The 20,866-nt window shown below is 48.1% G+C and overlaps 1 protein-coding gene across 1 annotated transcript in view; it reads right to left on the bottom strand.

Annotated features, from left to right (window-relative positions):
- The window catches only part of HCK (HCK proto-oncogene, Src family tyrosine kinase), a 37,475-nt gene extending 22,854 nt beyond the window's left edge, over positions 1-14,621 (bottom strand). The window contains exon 1 of the mRNA XM_081096988.1: positions 14,360-14,621. The gene's annotated coding sequence lies outside the window, so the exon portion shown is untranslated. The remainder of the gene's footprint in view (positions 1-14,359) is intronic.
- Between the last annotated feature and the right edge of the window lie 6,245 nt (positions 14,622-20,866).

The following is a 20,866-nucleotide window of genomic DNA, read 5'->3' as shown; positions in this document are numbered from 1 at the left end:
CAAGGCCATCTCTGAGAAAGGATGGTGGGGTTTCGCCTCAGAGGATGCTGGTGAGCACCGAGTGAATTGTAAGTGTAAAGGTGTCTGGCACACAGTAGGTGCTCAGAAACCTTAACCATAACCATCTCTGTTAACTCGCATAATGGCCCTGCCCTGGAGCAAAAGCAAGCACAGATTGCCATTCCTTTGGCCCATAAGCTTAGAGATACCGCAACATTTAAGAATTTAACTTTTTAAAATAAAGAATTCCCACTAATTCATTTTTTGCACAATAAAGTGTGATTTAAAAAAAGTGATATACCAGCAGGATTCCAGTTTGCATAAAATGTGATTGTCCCCTTAAACCAAGAGAACCAGTCCACTGTGCAGGGTGGAGTGGCCTCAGAAATGCTCATTTTCATGACTGCTGGACCTAGAAATGTAATGTGAGCCATGTATATAATTTAAAATTTTCTCCAGCCATATTTTTCAAAGTAAAAATAAACAAGTGGATTGATTTTTAGACATATTTATTTTTCCCAAAATGTCAAAATTCATATTAACAGCTGACCAATATAAAAATGATCAGTTGGGTACTTTATTTTACTTTTTTTCATGTTAAGTCTTCCCATCCCACTGTGTATTTTACATGTACAGCACAACTCAGTGAGGACTCGCCTTGTTTCAGGAGTTCAAACGCTGTCTGTAGCTAAAGCTACTGTACTCAGCGGTACAAATACAGTACGTACCCATCCTTGCACACAGCAGATGCCGATCTTGCTCATGTCTGTGTCCCTCAGTGCTGAGCTCAGTGCCCCCCTAGCACATGGTAGGAGCATAATGCACAGTTAGTGAATAAACGCATGCCCAGAGCCTGTGCTCTATGTAGTCAGTCCAACACAGATGTCAAGACGTGGGTCCTAATCTAGGGACGGAGTTGAGAAGGGAAGACTGGACATAGAGAATTACATTCCAAAGCCACGTGCAAAGAAGCTGGCAGGGATTGGCACAGACAGTCAGAGCCATACAAAAATTGCTAAGATACGTAGTGAGCGTAAAAAGCAACCTGCAAAACATATATATATTATCAAGTCATTTTTGTCAAATGTATTTATATCCCCGTACTGTGTATGTTAGTATATATAGAAAAAACAACTTGTTTATAATAATTGAGCAGCAGGATAATGGCGAATTGGGTTTTGAAGACTCTGGAGGATTTTAATAAAGATTTGGGGAAAGTCAAGAATGTTCCAAAGAAGCACTGACTTCCAAAAAGGATTTGAGGGCACTTATAACATTAAACCACATACAGAGCACTTCAAGACTCACAAAAGGTTATGGTACAGCATTTAGAAAGGAAAGATTACTGAACCAGAAGCCTAGAGTGTGACTGCTACTGCCACTGTGTACTAGATTTATCTCTGAGCTTCCTAATAGCCAACATAAAAAGGGAACTTGTACATTGTCACCATAAAATTCCAGGAAGCATGGCAATTTGTTGACAGAAATATTTTTTGAGCACTAATCTATATATATAAAAGCCTAAGCCACCATTATGACTGACGACCGGAATGACTGGAACAACCAGAACGACCAGTCGACCAGTCACTATGATATGCACTGACCACCAGGGGGCAGACGCTCAATGCAGGAGCTGCTCCCTGGTGGTCAGTGTGCTCCCACATCGAACCTCTCATGGCCAGCCAACCTCCCATGGTCCCTCCCTCCTGTCCCTTTCCCCACCCAGCAGGTCCTGGCCGGCCTGGCCCCGATAGGCCCTGATCACCAGCCAGGCCTAGGGACCCCACCTGTGCATGAATTTCGTGCACCGGGCCTCTAGTTTAAAATCAAATTTATTATGTGTGTCCTCCTGTAAAGGTCACAGTGGACAGTTTCTTCAGCTGTGAAATGGGAGCAGAGTCTATGATATGTTGATGAGTGGTTCCCAAATAGATGGTGCTGACGTTTGGTGCATTCAGGACAATGGGAGGGGGCGAGGGTGGGAGGGGATGAGGAAAGAGGTTTACATAGTCCAGGACCTCTCTGCAGGATGGAGACAGCAAAAGCTCTGTGACAGGGTGGCTTGAAGTGAATTTAGAAATGTGGCAGAGTGCCCCGCTGCTCCCAGCGTGGCCAGTGTGAGAACCAGCAGCATTTAGAAATACAGAATCTCGGGCCCCACTCCCAAATCAGAATGTGTGTTTTCACCAGGCCCTGGTGATTCGTGTGCTCCTTCTAGCTGGGAAGCACTTGTACAGGGAACACCTGTGGCACTTGTTTCCTCCTCTGATAACCGCACCAGGATCTTCCCTGGAAAACCAGCCCGCTCCCACTCAGTGCGTAAGGCCTCAAGGCCTAACTCCACCTTCAAAATCAGGGACTGACTTGATGCAGGTCTGGCCAGCAAGAGAATTCCATGTCTCCCTGGCAACCAACAGTGGTTTGTTCGGTTGTTGCCCTGGATATGATCCGAGCTGAGGCTATCAGAATCTGCCTTGGGATTTTGCTGGAAAAATTATGGGAAAGGCACTCTTTTTCTATATGGGTTGTTGATGTAGACATAGAAACCTGGAACTCTTTTTTTTATTTTTATTTTTTTAAAATATATTTTATTGATTTTTTACAGAGAGGAAGGGAGAGAGATAGAGAGTAAGAAACATCGATGGGAGAGAAACATCGATCAGCCGCCTCCTGCACATCTCCTACTGGGGATGTGCCCGCAACCACAGTACATGCCCTTGACCAGAATCGAACCTGGGACCTTTCAGTCCACAGGCCGACGCTCTATCCACTGAGCCAAACTGGTTTCGGCTGGAACTCTTTTTTTAAAAAAAAAAAAATATATTTTATTGATGTTCTACAGAGAGGAAGGGAGAGGAATAGAGAGTTAGAAACATCGATGAGAGAGAAACATCAACCAGCTGCCTCCTGCACAACCCCCTACTGGGGATGTGCCCGCAACCAAGGTACATGCCCTTGACCGGAATCGAACCTGGGACCCTTCAGTCCTCAGGCTGACGCTATATCCACTGAGCCAAACCAGTTAGGGCAAAACCTGGAGCTCTTGGGAGCCATCCTGAATCATGAAGGAAGGGGCTGCCTTAGAGTGAAGCCACCACAGGGGACAGAGAACTGAGCAAGAGCGGTAAATTGATTCCTGATCATGTTTGAACACTGGATCCAGCTATGCCTGAAGTTTCCCAACTTCGGGATTTTTCCAATTCATAAGCAAATAAATGTTCAACTTTGCCTAAGCCAGTTTGAGTTGGATTTCTGCCACTTATACCCAACAGTCCTCACTGATTCTTGAGTTTTCCTAGGCGACACTGGAGGGAATGAACCTGTCTCTGGGGACGAGGGCCTGCAATCTGCATTTCTTTTTTTTTAAAATATATTTTATTGATTTTTTACAGAGAGGAAGGGAGAGAGACAGAGAGTTAGAAACATCGATGGGAGAGAAACATCGATCAGCCGCCTCCTGCACATCTCCCACTGGGGATGTGCCCGCAACCGAGGCACATGCCCTTGACCGGAATCGAACCCGGGACCCTTCAGTCTGCAGGCCGACGCTCCATCCACTGAGCCAAACCGGTTTCGGCTGCAATCTGCATTTCTAACAATTCTTCAGGAAATGCTTAGCACTAGAATCGGAGACCCACCAATGTGATGGAACGAGGACCAAACTTGTGGTCAGAACTGGGATTTGGATCCTGGTTCTGACATTGACTGGCTATGTGACCTTAGGTAAGTCACTTCCCCTCTCTAATCCTCATTTTCTTCCCTATAAAATAGAAGGCACTTGCTTCTCGGGCTTGGTCTGAGATCCTGTGTGACAGGGATGTGAAAAGCTTTTAAAACCATGTTCTTGACTAGTGTGGTTCAAAACCAGGCTGAAAGAGCAGAAGTGACCCCCTCGGCCCCAGTTGAGCTTAGAACTGCTGACCTCTGGCGAAGACACTTCCTCAAGTCACTGCTGAACTCCTGGAACCTGAAACCCCCTCTTCACACCCTCAGCTCCTGCTGGGGCCGCATGGGAGGGAAATGAGAAAGGTCAGCTTGCTTCCCACGCCACCATGCCAGCTGCATGGGCTCGGAGAGTCCTCCTGCACTCCCAAGGGGCGGAGAGCAGGGCCCTGCCTGAGCATCCTGTGCAGTGGGCAGCAGATGGTCTTATGGGAGCTTTGAGGTTCAAGCAGAGGCCTGCGAGGGCTGGGGACGAGGAGCCCTGGATTCTGGTCCCACTGCTGCCACAAGCTCATTGTGTCACCTCAGGCAAGTCCCAACCTCTCTCTGGGCCCCAGTTTCTCCAAATATGAAGTGAGATGTAGGATGATAAGTTCTCTGAAGGGGACAGCTGTAGCTTTCTCTGGCATAGCATCTGTCTCCCCTTATTCTGACAACTCCCCAGTTTTCCTTTGGGGACCATTTCTCCCTCATTCTCAATTCATGGATTGTGGTAGAGCTGACTTCAACCCTGGCAATGGGTCTGTGACCAAGTCTAGCCAATCAGAGTTGCAGTAATAGAAGCAGAGATGAGCATGTGAGTCAATCCTGGCCAATGAGGATGATATATTGACTTTTGGCTGGAAGAGCCTTGCAGTTGCAAAGCAGAGCCAAGAAATGTAGAAATACAGATTCTCAAGCCCTTGAATCCAGCCCTGAAGCTGATGTGCTCACTGACTTCCCAATAACCTTTTTCTTCTGCCTGAGTCCGTTTGAGTTGCCTTTTTGTCCCCTTTAACCTCAAAGAGTCCTGCCTAGTGTAGAAGAAATTCTTACAAGGGATTGCAATTTATACCCAAGTGTAAATGGCTATGGCAAAGACTTCCTTGATAGTGGGTTTTGGTAGAAGAGAAGTAGAGGGTACTAGATCCATTAGAGTAGGTGAGGATGCATGGACTATAAGCTCATAGAGCTGGTGGCACCGAAGCCATGCCTAGAAAGTACCTGCATGTATTAGGCCCTTCAGATACATTTGTGGAGTGAATGTATTATGTTCAACCCTCTATAAGCCTTACCATATTGAGCTGAAGTCAGGAAGACCAGAATTATGAACCCATTTTTCAGATGGGAAAATGGAGGCCCATGGCAGAGAGTTCCCAAGTGGTCAGTGGCAGGTAGAATGAGAACCCAGTTGTCCTACCTCTAATCCTCCACTGGGGTCAGTCTCAGAGGCTGCAGGGAAGGTGGGGATATATAGGGTGTCCCAAAATTCACACAAGATTTGCAATTGAATTGAATTGCAAATCTTGTGTGAATTTTGGGACACCCTATATATATATACACACCAGGGTGGGGAAGGCGGCATGAGGAACCCAAACAGGAAGCTCAGGAAGGCAGGCTGCTAGGGGCCCAGCACTCAAGACTGTCTAGTTAGAGGAACTTTCTCTTCTGAGAACAGCTCAGCCTAGCAGGCCCCCACAAAGGGCCAATTCCCTGAGGAGTTTCCAGGGGTGCAACGTCCTACAGCTTCCTCTCTTCATGTTCCCCGGCTGTCTTCTGAATGCACCACTCAAACCTCCAGGTGACTGTTGTCCCTAAGGTACATTTGAGGGTCTCCCCTGACTTCCTTCTCTCTCCTCTTTTCTGACCCTCAGCTTCTTTCTGATCAAAGAGCTCAAAACTTTGACTTTGCAAACAGGAAGGGACTGGAGAGACCTTCATCATACAGGTGGGAGCAGCAGCCCCAGAGAGTGCGAGTGTTGTCTTACTGAGTGTCACAATAGCAAGGGACAGCAACACACTGAAGAGGAAGCTGGGCCTGTGGCCGTTCTCCAGCTGTAAGAGCAGAAGTGGCACCCTGACTCCACTGGGTTAGCTCTGAGATGCCTGTGTTCCAACTACTTTTTGTTTTGTTTTGTTTTGTTTTGTTTGTGAGTTAGAACTTTATTATTTCAAATTGGAAATTAGCACAAAAGTATTGATAACTAGCCTTTAAATGTTTTCCATAATACAAATATGTGAAAATTATTTTTTTAACTTAAATATCTCTTTGATAGCAAACAATAAGCAACTACTTGTCTCAAACATGTAGTAAATTCTTAGCATGTTCAGTGTTTCCTCCGGGTCACCGGGTCGGCTCCAGGATTCAAGGCCGTTGTGAACCTCCCCAGAATAGTTCTATGTCTAAGGTAGGCAGGGGACAGGGAAGTTTGGGGGGAAATGGAATTTGAAGTCAGAAAGACTTGGGTTTGAACCCTTATTCTGCCTTTTACAGATAAACAAGCAAGCCTTTAGAATATAAACCAGGCCAAGACTGAGGAATCTCAGAGGGAAGTGGGGAGCGGGGTGGGAAGAGATTAACCAAAGAATTTATATGCATATATGCATAATCCATGGACACAGACAATAGTGTGGTGAAGGCCTGGCAGGTAAAGGGTGTGAGGTAGAGGAGGTCAATGGGGGGGGGGGGGGTATCTGTAATACTTTCAACAATAAAGATAAATTAAAAAATAAAAATAAATCTGAGACACTGGCTAGTGTTGCTAAGTGGTTAGAGCATGGGCCCATGAACTGAAGGGTCACAGGTTCAATTCCCAGTCAAGGGCACGTACCTGGGTTGCAAGTTTGATCCCTGGCCCTAGTCAGGGCACGTGCGGAGGGCAACCAATTGATGTATCGCTCACATCTGTGTTTCTCTCTCTCTCTCCCTCCCTCCCTTTCTCCCTCCTCACCCTCCCTTACACTCAAAATCAATGGGAAAATATCCTCAGGTGAGGATTAAATAAATAAATAAATAAGAGGGTAATATAAGAAATATATATATATATACCAGGTCACATCCTTTCTCTGCTCAAAACCTCCTGGGGCTCCAGTCTCACTTGGAATAAAAGCCCACGTTCCCTCCGTGGCTGGCAAGGCTCAGCCTCACAGTCCTGTCTCTTACCAGCCTCCCTGGATGTTTCCATTTCAGCCACACCAGCCTCTTGTTACTCCTCAGCTCACCAGCCACGCTTCCGCCGCAGGGCCACTGCGCTGGCTGCGTTCTGGAGCGTCTTCACCCAGAAGCCTTTTCCCTTCGCCCAGGTGTCTTCACAGATCCCACTCTCTCAGCGTCGGCTTCCCTCATCCACCCTGGCTAAGACGGGACACCGCCCCAGCTTCCATCGCTTTCTAGCCCCTTCCCAGCTGGCGCTCTCATGGCTTTAATCACCACCTCAGGTGGCCACCCCGGCATGAGCTTCTCAGATCTCGCCAGCAGAGAGCGGAGTTGCCCAATGGTCCCAGCTGCTGCGCTTGGAAGTCCATGCCTGTTGCCCTGGGCTGCTCCCAGCCAGTGAGAGTGTGGCAGGGCTACTGTGGCAGGCAGGCGGGGCCAGGGGGCCCCACAGGAGACCTGGCTAAGGGTCCTGGGCAGCGCTTCTCAAGCTTTCCTTAGAACTGCACTGCAGTCCAAGATCCATCCCTCCTCCCTCCCTCCCTTCCTTCCCTCCCTTTCTTCTTCACCTGGAGTCAGACACCTTGCCATCTGACAGCGCTCCGAGCCGCTCCTAGTTTCCTCCACAGGCACCCTTTCTAGTAAGTTTCTTGTATATTTAATATCTCTGAGAGTCTGCCTCTCAAAGGACCTGAAGTAACTAACACGCCTCATATTTTACCCCATAGATTTGTCTACCACCTCTCTCCCCAGAGAATGTGAGATCCCAGTCCTTCTGGGATACAGTCCTACCAGAACACTGCGGGTGCTCAATAAATTCTTGAATAATTTAATGAAGTCTCCTCTTAGCTTCCTGGGTGCCCCAGTCTTCCCTGCCTAAGCAATAGTTATGAGTGTGTGTTTAAACTGAGAACAGCTCCGAGAGAGAGGAACAAAGGCTTTCCCTGACTGAATCTGACTGGAGGCGACCCCTTCAGGCAACCTCCCACCATACTCCAAGGTCAGCTGCCCCCAAATCTGTCCTCCACAAATGGAACCCTCAAAGCCGCAATAACTCATGCTCCGACCTTTTACAGTTACTACCCCCGCCCCCCCATATTTTTATTGACTTCAGAGAGGAAAGGAGAGGGAAATAGAACTATCAATGGTGAGAGAGAATCATCTATTGGCTGCTTCCTGCACACCCCACACCAGGGATCGAGCCTGCAACCCAGGCATGTGCCCTGACCGGGAATCGAGCCGTGACCTCTGGTTTATAGGTTGACGCTCAACCACTGAGCAATGCCGGCCGGGCTTTAGTTACTTTTTAATAGTTGGAAAGTAATAAAGCCTCTGTTTCTTTTATTGTTTGGAGAGTGTACATGGTTTTCAAAATGAGTTTTCATCACCAGGTAAAACAGTACATCATCCTTGTTAAAAATGAAAACATTACAGATAAATCTAAGGCTCCCTTGGAATCCTCCCTGTAAGCACCCTCCACGGGCACCCCTTCCCCCTCCAGGCAGCCTCTAACTCTGCACTTACATCCCCGTCTATAGAAGCAGACGCTGTCGGTGGCCCACCCCTCACTCTGCCCTTTACCATTTCAGGCCTCTCTTGCTGGATTTCCAACTGCCAGTGCCTGCATCTCTTTGCCCAGGTGATTTCTCCATGGCCACTGGTACCTGCTCTGCCCATGAGCTTGGCAAGCTGAAATGCTAGAGAAATATCACCCCCAGTCCCAGGAGGAGCCCTCAACCAGGAGCTGTTTGTTCCCTCACCTCGAGAGAGTGTTCATGGCCTCCCAGAGCTCCTAGTGGAACTGAGCTCCCGGTGCCTGCAGGGTGACTCCTGATACAGACCTCTACAGGCTGCCTTCTCTCTCTCTCTCTCTCTCTCTCTCACACACACACACACACACACACACACACACACCTCCCCACTCTCCTACTAGGGTTTTCTAGTGTCAGTTCCCAAGTTAACTAGTAACTGCATTTGAAGTCTTTTCTAGGGTCTGCTTCTGGGGAAACTCAAGCTCAGGCATCTATAGCCTTGGGAAATATGGAGTATAGTTTTTTTGTGTTAACATCAAGAATTGTACTGCATGAACTGTGAGGTAGTACCCTTCTATTCCCACTTGGCAGGTGAGGAAACAGATTCAGAGAGGGAAGGAATTTGTCCGATGCATCACAACTCGTATGAGGCAACGTAGGCATCAAACTCAAGTCTTCTGTGCTCTATTGTTCTTCATTTTTCTGGTAGTGATGAGGGAGGGTCTCTCTCCTATTCTCTTGGCTGCACCTAAGTCTCCCGGGCCCAAGGATTTCAGGGTGCTGGTGGGAGCTCAGGCAGGTGTCTTAGGGCACAATTAGGGATGCAAGAGGCATCCTGGGGGTGCAGCATGAGTGGCCATGGACACTGGCAAGAACAAAGGCACATTTTACATCCAAGCAAGGGTTTCTCCTGCATCAATACCCATGCCTCTGAAAGAACACAGAAACTTCCACTCCTGGGGTAAAGAACTTTGTAGAAATGGGGTGAAGATCAAAGTGCTGTGGGGGTTTGTTGAGAAAGATGGCTAAGAGAGATTGTACCACTTACTAGCTGTGTGGCTTTGGGAAACTTACCCTCTCTGAGCCTGACATTCCTTTTCTATAAAAAGGGAAGCCTTGCCCTAGCTGGTTTGGCTCAGTGGATAGAGCGTCGACCTGCGGACTCAAGGGTCCCGGGTTCGATTCCAGTCAAGGGCACATGCCCAGGTTGTGGGCTCGATCCCCAGTGGGGGGCGTGCAGGAGGCAGCAATCAATGATTCTCTTTCATCATTGATGTTTCTATCTCTCCCTCTCCCTTCCTCTCTGAAATCAATAAAAAAGTATTTAAAAAAAAAAAGTGGGGGGAAGCCCTGGCATGATTGGAGGGCAGAGCTTGAAAATTCAAATGGCTGTAGGAGCCCACAGGGCCACATGAGGAAAGTACTCCAGGCAAGGGTAGTGCAAACTGGACAGCTCAGGGCAGTGCACAGGGCAGCCCCTACGCAGCTTCACCAATGCTGCCATGAGAGAATGGCAGAGAAGCATGGAGACAGAGGCCATAGTACCAGGAATGCTAACTCTCCCAGGTTTTCAGAGAAGACAGAAATCCAGATTCATGTGGGCTGTCTCAACTTCAAATGTTAGCAACTAATTAAAAATCATTGTGTAGGACCAACTAAAACACACCTATGTGCTGAAACATCCCAGCCAAGGAAGGGGAGAGGTGCTTCAACACTCCTATGTTCCATATTGTTGAGGCCCTACTATGTGCCAGGTGTCAGTGTTACAGATACAGTGGTTCAGGAGACAGCATGTCTGTGCCCTGGTGGGACTTGATTTCTAGAAGAGTTTAAAGTCCAAGCCCTGGTCAGTCCCCTGAATGCAACTAACTTTCTCCCCTATCTCTGGGGTAAGGAAGACTCAGCAGTCCTGGGACTAAGGCCTCGGTCTGCATGCATCTCTGCCATTCTGTCACTCGGATGCCTATAATAATCGAGATAGTTTTTGCCTGGCTGGTGTGGCTCAGTGGCTGAGTGCCGACCTATGAACCAGGAGGTTGTGGTTTGATTCCTGGTCAAGGCACATGTCCGGGTTGTGAGCTTGATCCCCAGTAGGGGATGACTCCCTCATTATTGATGTTTCTATCTCTCTCTCCCTCTCCTTCCCTCTCTCTAAAATAATAATAATGATATTTTAAAAAGGGAAACAGTGCGTGTTGGTGAGGATGTGGAGAAGCTGGGACTCTTGTACATTGCGGATGGGACTGTAAAATGGTGGAAAACCACTCGGCGATTCCTCAGAAAGTTAAACCTGGAATCACTACATGACTCAGCAATTTCAGGCCTAGGTGTCTACCCCTGAGAACTGAAAACAAGTGCTCACAGCACTTTCACACTAGCCAGAAGGTGAAAGCATGCAAATTTCCATCTGCAGATGAATGGATAAACAAAATGTGGTATACACATACAATGAAGTATTATTCAACCATAAAGTGGAATGAAATACTGATACATGCTACAATGTGGTTGAACTTTGGAACATTCTACTAAGTGAAAGAAGCCAGACACCAAAGGTCGCATATTGTATAATTCCTTTTATATGCAGCGTCCAAGAGAAAGTAACCCAGAGATACCAGAAGAAGGTTGGTGGTTGCCGATAGCTAGGCGTGGAAGGCATGGGAATAACTGCTCAATGGGAATGGTGTTTCCTTTTGTGGGGATGAAAATGTTCTGGAACTCCATAAAGATAGTGGTTGCACAACATTGTGAATGTACTAAATGCCACTGTTTTAGTCACTCTAAAATGATTTTTAGAATGTTATGTAAAATTTGCCTAAAAATATTACTACATAAAAGTGCTTTGCTAGAATAGTTAAACAAAATATGGTACATCCAAACCATGGAATATTATGCAGCCTTTAAAAATTCAAGGATATTTTAATGACCTGGAAAAATGCTTAGAATGCAATGCTAAGTGAATAAGTAGGATAAAAATTGTATATGCAGCATTTTACTAATTATGTTAAATAAAAAGTGCACGGAAAAGAAGACTATACAAAAATAAACTAAAATGCTTATTTTCCAAATTTTTAAAAACTGTATGCATCCATAGTCTACTAAGTGTCAGAACAATGAAAGAGGCAGATGAAGATCTTCGCTCTCCTGCAGCTGAGAACAGGGGACTTGGGACAGTGGCCCTGGATCTAGAGAGAGCTGGGAGGTCAGCAGAGCTAGATTCTTCTCTCTCCTCTGCCCCAGACTCCCTGGGTGGCCCTTCCAGGCCTTAACCCTCCTCTCCCACAAAAGAAGAGGGCCAGAGGTGCGCCTTCTGGAGAGCCACCCAGTGTCTTGGCATTTTCCCTAAGAAACACCTGCCCATGAGCCCAAGGCCACACATCCAGGATGGTCCCAGCGGTACTGTTTGTTGCAGTGAACACCTGAAACAACCTGAATGTTCCTCAGCAGGGAATGAGAAGAGAAATAAGGGAGGGTGGTCACCCAGGGAACCCTCCACTTAGAAAGACTGAACCATGGCTAACGGGTTCCATTCCAGTGCTACAGCAGTCCCAGTGAACCGTGACTGACTGACTGACTGACTGGTGGCTCTCAGTTTCAGGTCTTGGAGACAAGCATGGGAAGAAAAAAAAAAAAAGACTGAACTAGACCTCTCTTTCTCATCCTGGCTAGACCCTGATAACTTAATGATAAGAAGTGAGGCGGGGGGAATTGCAGAAGAATCTCACAGTTAGATAGCATTTATGTAGATCTTTAAACTACACAAAACAATTCTATGTATTGTTTATGCATCCATGTACATGCAATACATTTATAAAGGCATAGGCTGGAAGGACTGTAATTCATGACAGTCCTCGAGGGAGGGAGAGAAACAGAACCGAAGGGATGCAAGGTGAGGAGGCTTCCATTTTATCTCTTATTTTCAAACATTTTTAAAAAGATATTTTTATTGCCGAAACCGGTTTGGCTCAGTGGATAGAGCGTCGGCCTGCAGACTGAAGGGTCCCGGGTTCGATTCCGGTCGGGGGCATGTACCTGGGTTGCGGGCATATCCCCAGTGGGAGATGTGCAGGAGGCAGCTGATCAATGTTTCTCTCATCGATGTTTCTAACTCTCTATCTCTCCCTTCCTCTCTGTAGAAAATCAATAAAATATATTTTTTTAAAAAAGATATTTTTATTGATTTCAGAGAGGAATGAAGAGGGAGAGAGATAGAAACATCAATGATGAGAGAGAATCACTGATCGGCTGCCTCCTGCATGCCCCCCGCTGGGGACTGAGCCAGCAACCCAGGCATGTGCCCCTGACCGGAATCAAACCTGGGACCCTTCAGTCCGCAGGCCGACGCTCTATCCACTGAACCAAACCAGCTAGGGCTCAAACATTTTTTTAAAAATCTGAAACAAACATGACAAAATCCTAATATTTGTTAATTCTAGGTGGTGGGTCCCTGGGATATTCAATATATGATTCTTTTCACTTTTTCTGTATTCTCCCCTCCCAGCCCCCACAAATGATCAGTGAGGAGAAAGCCATGAGATAGGGAACTGATATTTATGGAGGCCTCTCTGTGGTTCTCAAAGCATAGTCCCTGGACCAGCAGCAGCAGCTTCCCCAGGAACTTACTAGAAATGCAAATTCTTGGGGTTCCTGCTCCACAGCTACTGAATCAGAAACTCTGGGGTCAGGACCCAGAAATCTGTCTTGACAAGCCTTCCAGGTGATTCCGATGTACCGCTAACGTTGAGAATCACTGGGCTAGGCCGTAAGAGCTATGACAGTAATTAACATGTTTCAAGCATATATACCTGTCAGGCAGTGCTTTAAGAGCTTTCCTTCAGTAACTCATCTAATCTTCACAACAGCCCTGTGAGCACCAGCTGGTGTGGCTCAGTTGGTTGAGCCTCCTCCCATCCACCCAGAGGTGGGCGCCTGATCCCCAGTCAGAGCCCATGGCTGTGTTGCAGGCTGGATCCCCGGTGGGGGACTTGCAGGAAGCAGCCAACTGATGTTTCTCTCCCTTCCTCTCCCTTCCTCTCCCTCTCTCAAATCAATAAAAACCTATTTTAAAACAACAACAAAGCAGCCCTGGTAGGGAGCCATTATTATTATGACCCCATCCTATAGTTCTGGAAACGGAGGCACCGGAAGGCCAAATCCCGGCCCCAAGTCCCGCGGGCAGGTGGCGCCCTTCGCCCCTCCCTTAACCAGGGCACTAAACTGTATTCACCTGCAGGTGGGCACACGCCAGCTCACTGCAGCCTCGGGAGAAAGAACGAATAGCCCCATTGGACAGATGAAGACACGGATTCGGAGATCAGAGTGACCTGCCCCTGTCACTTCCATCAAGGAGGAAAGTGAAGAGGCACACACCTTGCGGTCAGTCCATGAGGTTTTGGAGTTTGGCCAAGACCTGGGAGGGTTCAGGGCCCGACGGAGGAGGGGGAGGAGGGGGAGGAGGGGGAGGGCGCAGTGAGCGCTCCCAGCTGCAGCCCGCCCGGGTGTGGCTGGCACGTCACGCCTCTGACCAGCAGTCCCCTTCCCCACGACCGCTGCCAACCCGCCGTGACTCGTTACCCACCCCCACTAGGAACCGTAAGGGCTCCCCCCGCCCGGGCTTCGTTAAGCCCATGCCTTCCTTCTCGTTTTTTAATGTTTTTCTTTTGCAGAAGGGGAACCTGGACGGCCAAGAGCAGCGGCAGCTCCGGCATAAAGGCACTGGGCGGCCCGAGCCCCCTCCGCTCCAACTTTCCCGGTGTGGCAGCTGAGCCATTCCGCCCCTCACCTGGGTACCCGCTCCCCGGTCTGCCCTCATCCCACGGCCCGTCCGCAGCCCCCCAGACGGTCCCTTCCCTCCCGCCGCACCGCAGCCTGCCCTGCCCACCACCCGGCTCCCTCCGCAGCCCCGAGACCCTCAGGCCCACCTCCCTGGCGGCGTCCCCCGCCTCCCCGCCCCGCCTCCGGCCGCGGCGCTCACCTGGGCGCCCGCTCCTCCTCCGGCGGGCGGCCCGGATCCTCACTGCTCGAGCGCCCCCCCAGCTCAGCAGCCTCCGGGGTCCTGACTGTGAAGAAGAGGCTGGGGCAGCCCTCCGAGGGGCTTCCGTGCGCGGGCCTTTCAAAACTCCCCTCGAGCTGAACTGTCGGGGTCCCCCTCCGCTAGCCTCTAGGCCGGGGCGGCCCGCCGGGGCGAGAACTAGGGACACGGTGGCGCCCACAGGCCATCTGGGCGACTCAGCCGCGCCGGGAGCGATGCTAACCCCGCCCCGAATGCTCTAACCCCGCCCCGAAAGGTTCTAACCCCGCCCTGAATGCTCTAACCCCGCCCCGAAAGGTTCTAACCCCGCCCCCGGGATGCTAATCTCCACCCCCACCTCCGGGGTCCTGATTGGGCCGCCTACGGATTTGTGAACACCGCCCACCCGAGGTTTCTAGCCCTACCCCCAAGGATTCTGTCCTAGTCCCTGATGGATAATAACCCCGCCCCCAGGAATTTTAACCTCCCCCCAAAGATCCTAACACCGCTCCTAATGAGTTCTATTTCCGCCTCCCGACACCCTAACCTTGTCCCCAAAGGTTTTCAACCCACCACCAGGATTTTAACCAGCCCCCCCAAAACCCTAACACCCACCTCCGTCTCCGCCTCCCAAAACCCTAACTCTGCCCCAAATGATTTTGAATCTCACTTGAAGGAAAATTTAAAAAAAAGAGAGTCCAGCCGGTGTGGTTCAGTGGTTGAGTGTCAACCGATAAAACAGGGGGTCACGGATCGATTCCTGGTCAGGACACATGCCCGGTGGTAGGGGGGGGAGGTAGCAGGCAGCCCATTGGAGATACTCTCGCATCATTGATGTTTTACATATATGTGTTGATTTCCGAGAGGAAGAGAGAAGGAGAGAGATAAAAACATCAATGATGAGAGAGAATCATTGATCGGCTGCCTCCTGCACGCCCCGACTGGGGATCGAGCCTGCAACCCCGGCATGTGCCCTTGACCGGAATCAAACCCGGGACCCTTCAGTCCCCAGGCCGAGGCCCTATCCACTGAGCCAAACCAGGTAGGGCATTTCATCATTGAAGTTTCTATTTCTCCCTCTCCCTCTCCCTTCCTCTAGGAAATCAATAAAAATATATTTAAAGAAAAAGATTTATTACCCTAACCCCAGAATTCTAGACCCGCTCCTAACTGATCCCCGCCTTGCTCCAAGGGATTTGAATCCGCCCCTCAGGATTCTGATCCAGCTCATGTGAAGATTCCAGCTCTGTTCTCCAGGGATCCCAGATTCTAGCCCCGCTCGGGCAGGATTCTAGTCGCCCCTTCCCCCAGCAGTCGGGTCGTTTCCCCACCATTCCAATCCCGTCCTTCTAGCCGGCCCCTCCCCCTCGCCATTCCCAAGCCTCCCAGGCCCTTCGGTTTCCGCCCCACAGGACCCGGGCTACGCAAAGGCCATGCAAAGTTCCTCGCCGGCAGGAACCGCCCTGGCTCATTCCTGGCGGGTTTCCGGCAGTTCAGAGGACTTTGAAAAGGGAGGGGGCGGGAAGTCGGCCTCCAGGAAGAGAGATGCAGGTCCTGGGGACATGAGAGGGTCATCCCCAGCGTCAGCTGTATCTTTTCCCACAAGTTTGTCATTGTGATGGCCAGGGACCATAGATAGCGGAAACGTTCTCCTGTTAACAGCCAACGCCCCCCGCCGCCCATTTTTTTCCTATTAAAGTAATGCTGCAATATAAATCCTTGTACATGTTCCCAAAGTTCCTAACAACTTGACTCTGGAATGCTTTTATAAACAAAACACACCATTATAAGTATTCAGCTTGATAAGTTTTGGCAAATGTATACCCCTGGGTAACCACCTCCATATGTTAGCATCAAAGAATATTTATACAATTACAAACTTTATCCTAAAACACTGCCTTACCAGTATTTGAGGTGGCAAACATTTTGTCTATTCATTCATTCATTCATTCATTCATTCATTCATTGTCATGAGGAATAAAGCTGATCACAAGAGGTGATGCTAAATAATGCATCTTTGGAGTCAGACTAGAGCTCAAACCCTGGTACTACCATATATCAACTGAGTGATATTGCACCTCTCTGACCTCAGTTTCCTCATCTGTCAAATGGGAATAATACTAGTATTTACCTCAGTGAGTCATTGTGAGAATCAACTAGCATCTTACATCCAAGGATGATGAGTATTATAAGAAAAATAAAGCAGAGCAAGGAGAGATGGTGGGTGGGTATCCTGCACAACTCTGTGAATATATTACAAATCACTGAATTGTACATTTGAAATGATGAATGTATGCTATATTAATTATAATTCAATAAAGATGTTTTCTTTAAAAGAATGAAGGAACTCCCTATAGGGAACAAGTTGGTAAGTGGAGGTGGGACAGAGTGTACAATAGCTTCTAGTGTATTTTACTATTTGCATAGAACAAGAGCACAAACATGTGTGGGAATTCACCAGCGCAAACAAGCGGGGTCTGAGTCAGGAAGGGCACACAGCGGTCTCCACTGCAGCAGTCCCAGTGGAGCAGAACTCTGTAGCTGGATGACAGAGGAGGGAGGGAGACTTATTGGTTCTAGTATACCCTTTGTACTCTTGAACTCTGAGCCACCTGGATATATTAACTATTCAAAAATAAAGTCAATTTAAAAAAAATCAGAGCTGGCTGGTGTGGCTTAGTGGTTGAGCATCAACCTATGAACCACGAGGTCACAGTTTGATTCTCAGTCGGGGCATATGCCTGTGTTGCAGGCTCCATCCCCAGTGTGGGGCATGCAGCAGGCAGCTGATCAATGATTCTCTCTCATCATTGATGTTTCTATCTCTCTCTCCCTCTTCCTTCCTCTCTGAAATCAATAAAAAAATATATATATATTTAAATCAGAAACTCGTGGACAAGATAGAATTGATGCTGGGTAGTATTTTTAGCGGGTGAAAAGAGTCAAGAAATATTCTGGGTGTGCACTTGACAGTGGTTCAGAGGTGGAGAAACAATGGAAGCAAGGTATTGAGTTTGGACTGACTGCCTTTCACTCACTAGCTATGACTTTTTTTCTCATGAGCAAAGTGAAAATTCCTCACCAGGTCACTGAGCTATTGCACGAAAGCTCTTATTCTTGTGCTCTCACATTAACTCATTTAATCTCTTTGAGTAGGAATAACTCTAAATGGATAGTTTAGAGAGGTAAAGACACTGCCCAAGGTCACACAGACAGCAAGCAGTAGAGCTGGGAATCAAACCCATGACTTTGAGTTTCCAGTGAGTCTCCAAAGGCTATGCTTGCAATGACTACGCAGATTCAATAAGTGTGTTCTGGACACTGAGGAGGAGAGAGAGAGGACATGACCCAGGGTTCAGTCCTGGAGGGCAGGAGCTAAGAAACAATGCAGACTTCACTTTACAGGGGGTCAGATGCTGGCTCTTTCAAACATATATTGTCCTATTTTCAGGGGCATTTGCATTTCATATTTCAAGTTGTTAGGGACCACTGATGATTGTTCTTTATTCAAAACAGGACGGGGGATAAGGAAGAGGGCCACAATCATTATTTCATGGCTCAGATATTTCCTCTTTTATTTGCAAAGTAGCCAGTGTTCATTTCACAGCGACACCCTCCCAGGCAGGAGGTCACCACTGCCCTTATTTTCCAAGAGAGGCAAATGACAGTCTGAGGAGACTAGCCCCTGAAACATTCCCAACAGCCCGCAGCAGGTCCTCGACCCTAACCCGCTTCTTAAAAAGCTCCTCCATCCTCCAAATCCTTTTTCTTCTCTCGCCCCTTCTTCCTGCCTTATTTTTCTCCAGAGAACTTGTCACCACCAGGCACTATAGCACATATGTATACGTTAATCTGTTTATTGTCTCTCTATTCTACATTTTTCAAATTTCATGCAGGTGCTATTCACCTGCTCATTCTATAGATGAAGAGGCAACTGAAGCCCAAGGTTTATGAATGATAGCACTGAGAGCCAAACCATTCATTCTTTGATTCATTCTATTAACATTTATTAAGGGCTTACTATGTGCATCTCTGCTAGGGACTGGGAGCACGCGCATGCGTGCACACACACACACACACACACACACACACTGGACAAGATAGTCTTGGCCTTCAAGCAACATCCAATCCAATTAAGGAGACAAAAACTTAAACCAGTAACTTAGATACAGAGTGAAAAATGCTGTGGTAGAGAGAGGCCCATGATATTGTAGGACCACGTAGGAGGGACAGTGGCCCAGCCTGGAGTGCATCAAGGAGGACTTCTTGAAAGAGGTGATCCGTTGAAGTTTAAAGGATGCTAGAAGATCATGGCAAAAATCATTCCAAATAGAAGAGACAGCTTAACAAAGTCTTGAAGAAGGAACACCCTGGCTTGTCTGATGAACCACAACACTGTGTATGGTTGGTGCCTGAAACCAGGGCACAGCCAGGAGGAAGATGAGGCTGGCGATGGCAGCACCAGCTGATGAGGAGCTGGAGTTTTCTCATTTAGGCGACCTGGGAGATTTGCCATCCTAAAGGCAGCTAACTTCCAGCTCAGGGGTTTGGTGGCACTGGGCAAAGATGGGGATTCTGGGGGTGCTAATGAAGTTGTTTTTCTGACCCCAGCTGCATGGCCACCTCCAGCTGACAGGTCCCCCCTCCCCCGGGGGAGGGGGGAAGGGCTCGGTTTCACAACTCCCCTCCCTCCCCCAGTGTCCCCAGAGGCCAAGAAAAGAGGAAGCGCTTAGAGGACTTCCTCTTGGGTCCTGGTGCACTGGAACCCCAGGCAGGTGGGGGAGGAGTAACGGGGAAGGGACAGAATGGGACCTGCCCACCCTCTGGCATTCCCCGAAATAAAAAGGCCCTGCCCTCAGCCCCGCCCCCATTCAGAGTTGTCCAAGCTCCTGCAGGGCGTGCCCAGGCCTGGGTGCTAGGAGAATGTGTTCTTGATTCAGCAATTCTAAGTTACCGTCCCTTCCTGCGCAAGACCTCTCTGAGCCTTGCATCTTGAATGAGGAGGCACATAACTTACTCAGCAACTTAAAACAGAGGCGATGTGCATGAACTGACACGGAGAGATCCCCAAGACCACATGCGTAATAGTATAGAGGGTGGATTCATTTTTTAAAATAATGTGATTTTGTATTTATCTACATTTGTATATAAATGTGGTACCGGCAGTTAAGACAGACATGAGCAGAGCAAGGATGATGGGCCAGGTACAGAAGGTCACCGGGGTGGAAAGCACCAGGTGCCTAGCAACAGACAATCATTTGTAGGGTGGGACCTTGCCCCCAGGGTGACTTTTCCTCCCTAGCCTATGGATAGTCACATGGTTGGGACCCCCTGACCTTTCTTTCCTAGCGATAACATCTATGCTTCAGTTGTATTTCAGCTCCAGGCCCAGATAAGCAACTAAACCAGCCATGGCTTTGGCTGACCTCAGGCCCAGCTGCGTTGAACAATGACCCCCTACCCTGATGCTGGCCAATCAGTAGAGACCACAACCCTGAAAGGCTTCCAGGACACACCTGGAAAGCTGCTGAATATTCTATTAAGATATTTCCCTGGAGCCGCCCCTAAAATCTCTGCTCTTAAAACCTTTAGGATGGAGTATGCCCTCCCTCCCATGACTTCCTCCCACCCCCAAGTTCCAAGGGCCCTTCCATTACCTCTATGATCTAAGCCCATTGCTTCCAGGAATTACTTTTTCTACCTCTGAAATGTACCCAATAAATGCTCTCTTATAGTTTGGGTCTGGACTCTAATTCCTTCCTAGCCAGAATCCAAGTACCAAGGTTGTTGAACCCAGGTGTGGTCTGACTCTACCTACAACAAATGCATAGAGAAAGGTCTGGAAACGACACAGCCAACAAGAACAGAGGTTGCCACTGAAGAAGAAAGGAACATTATGATAAGGGAGAAAGAGATGGTGACTTTTTCTCTATCTGTTTAAAAATTTTTAATTAGACTATATTCATTTTTTAAATATATTTTATTGATTTCAGAGAGAGGAAGGGAGAGAGAGATAGAAACATCAATGATGAGAGAGAATCATTGATGGGCTGCCTTCTGCACATCCCACACTGAGGACTGAGCCTACAATCCAGGCATGTGCCCTGACCGGGAATCCAACCATGACCTCCTGGTTCATAGGTCAACGCTCAATCACTGAGCAACACCAGCCAGGCTATATTTATTTCCCCCCATTGACCTCTTCTAACTTACCCCCGCCCCCCTAAACTATACTCATTTTTATTTGTGTAATTAAAATAATAATAATAGAGAGGATCGTTATAGTATATTGTTATCGAAGGTGCTTTTCTCCATTTTATTATGAAAATTTCCAAACATACAGCAAAATTTAAAAACTTCTACAATGAAACTCCCACCCTCACCACCTATGTTCTACTGAAAGGTTAAAGTTGGTGGTGCGAGGGGCAGGCTAAATACCATCTCAGATGGTAATTAAAGAAAACTAAATTT

This window comes from Myotis nattereri, assembly GCF_964212035.1.
Source record: "Myotis nattereri genome assembly, chromosome: 8".
NCBI classification, from domain to species: Eukaryota; Metazoa; Chordata; class Mammalia; order Chiroptera; family Vespertilionidae; genus Myotis; species Myotis nattereri.
The sequence above is the reverse complement of the archived record's forward strand: the minus strand, read 5'-3'. Positions and strand labels throughout refer to the sequence as shown.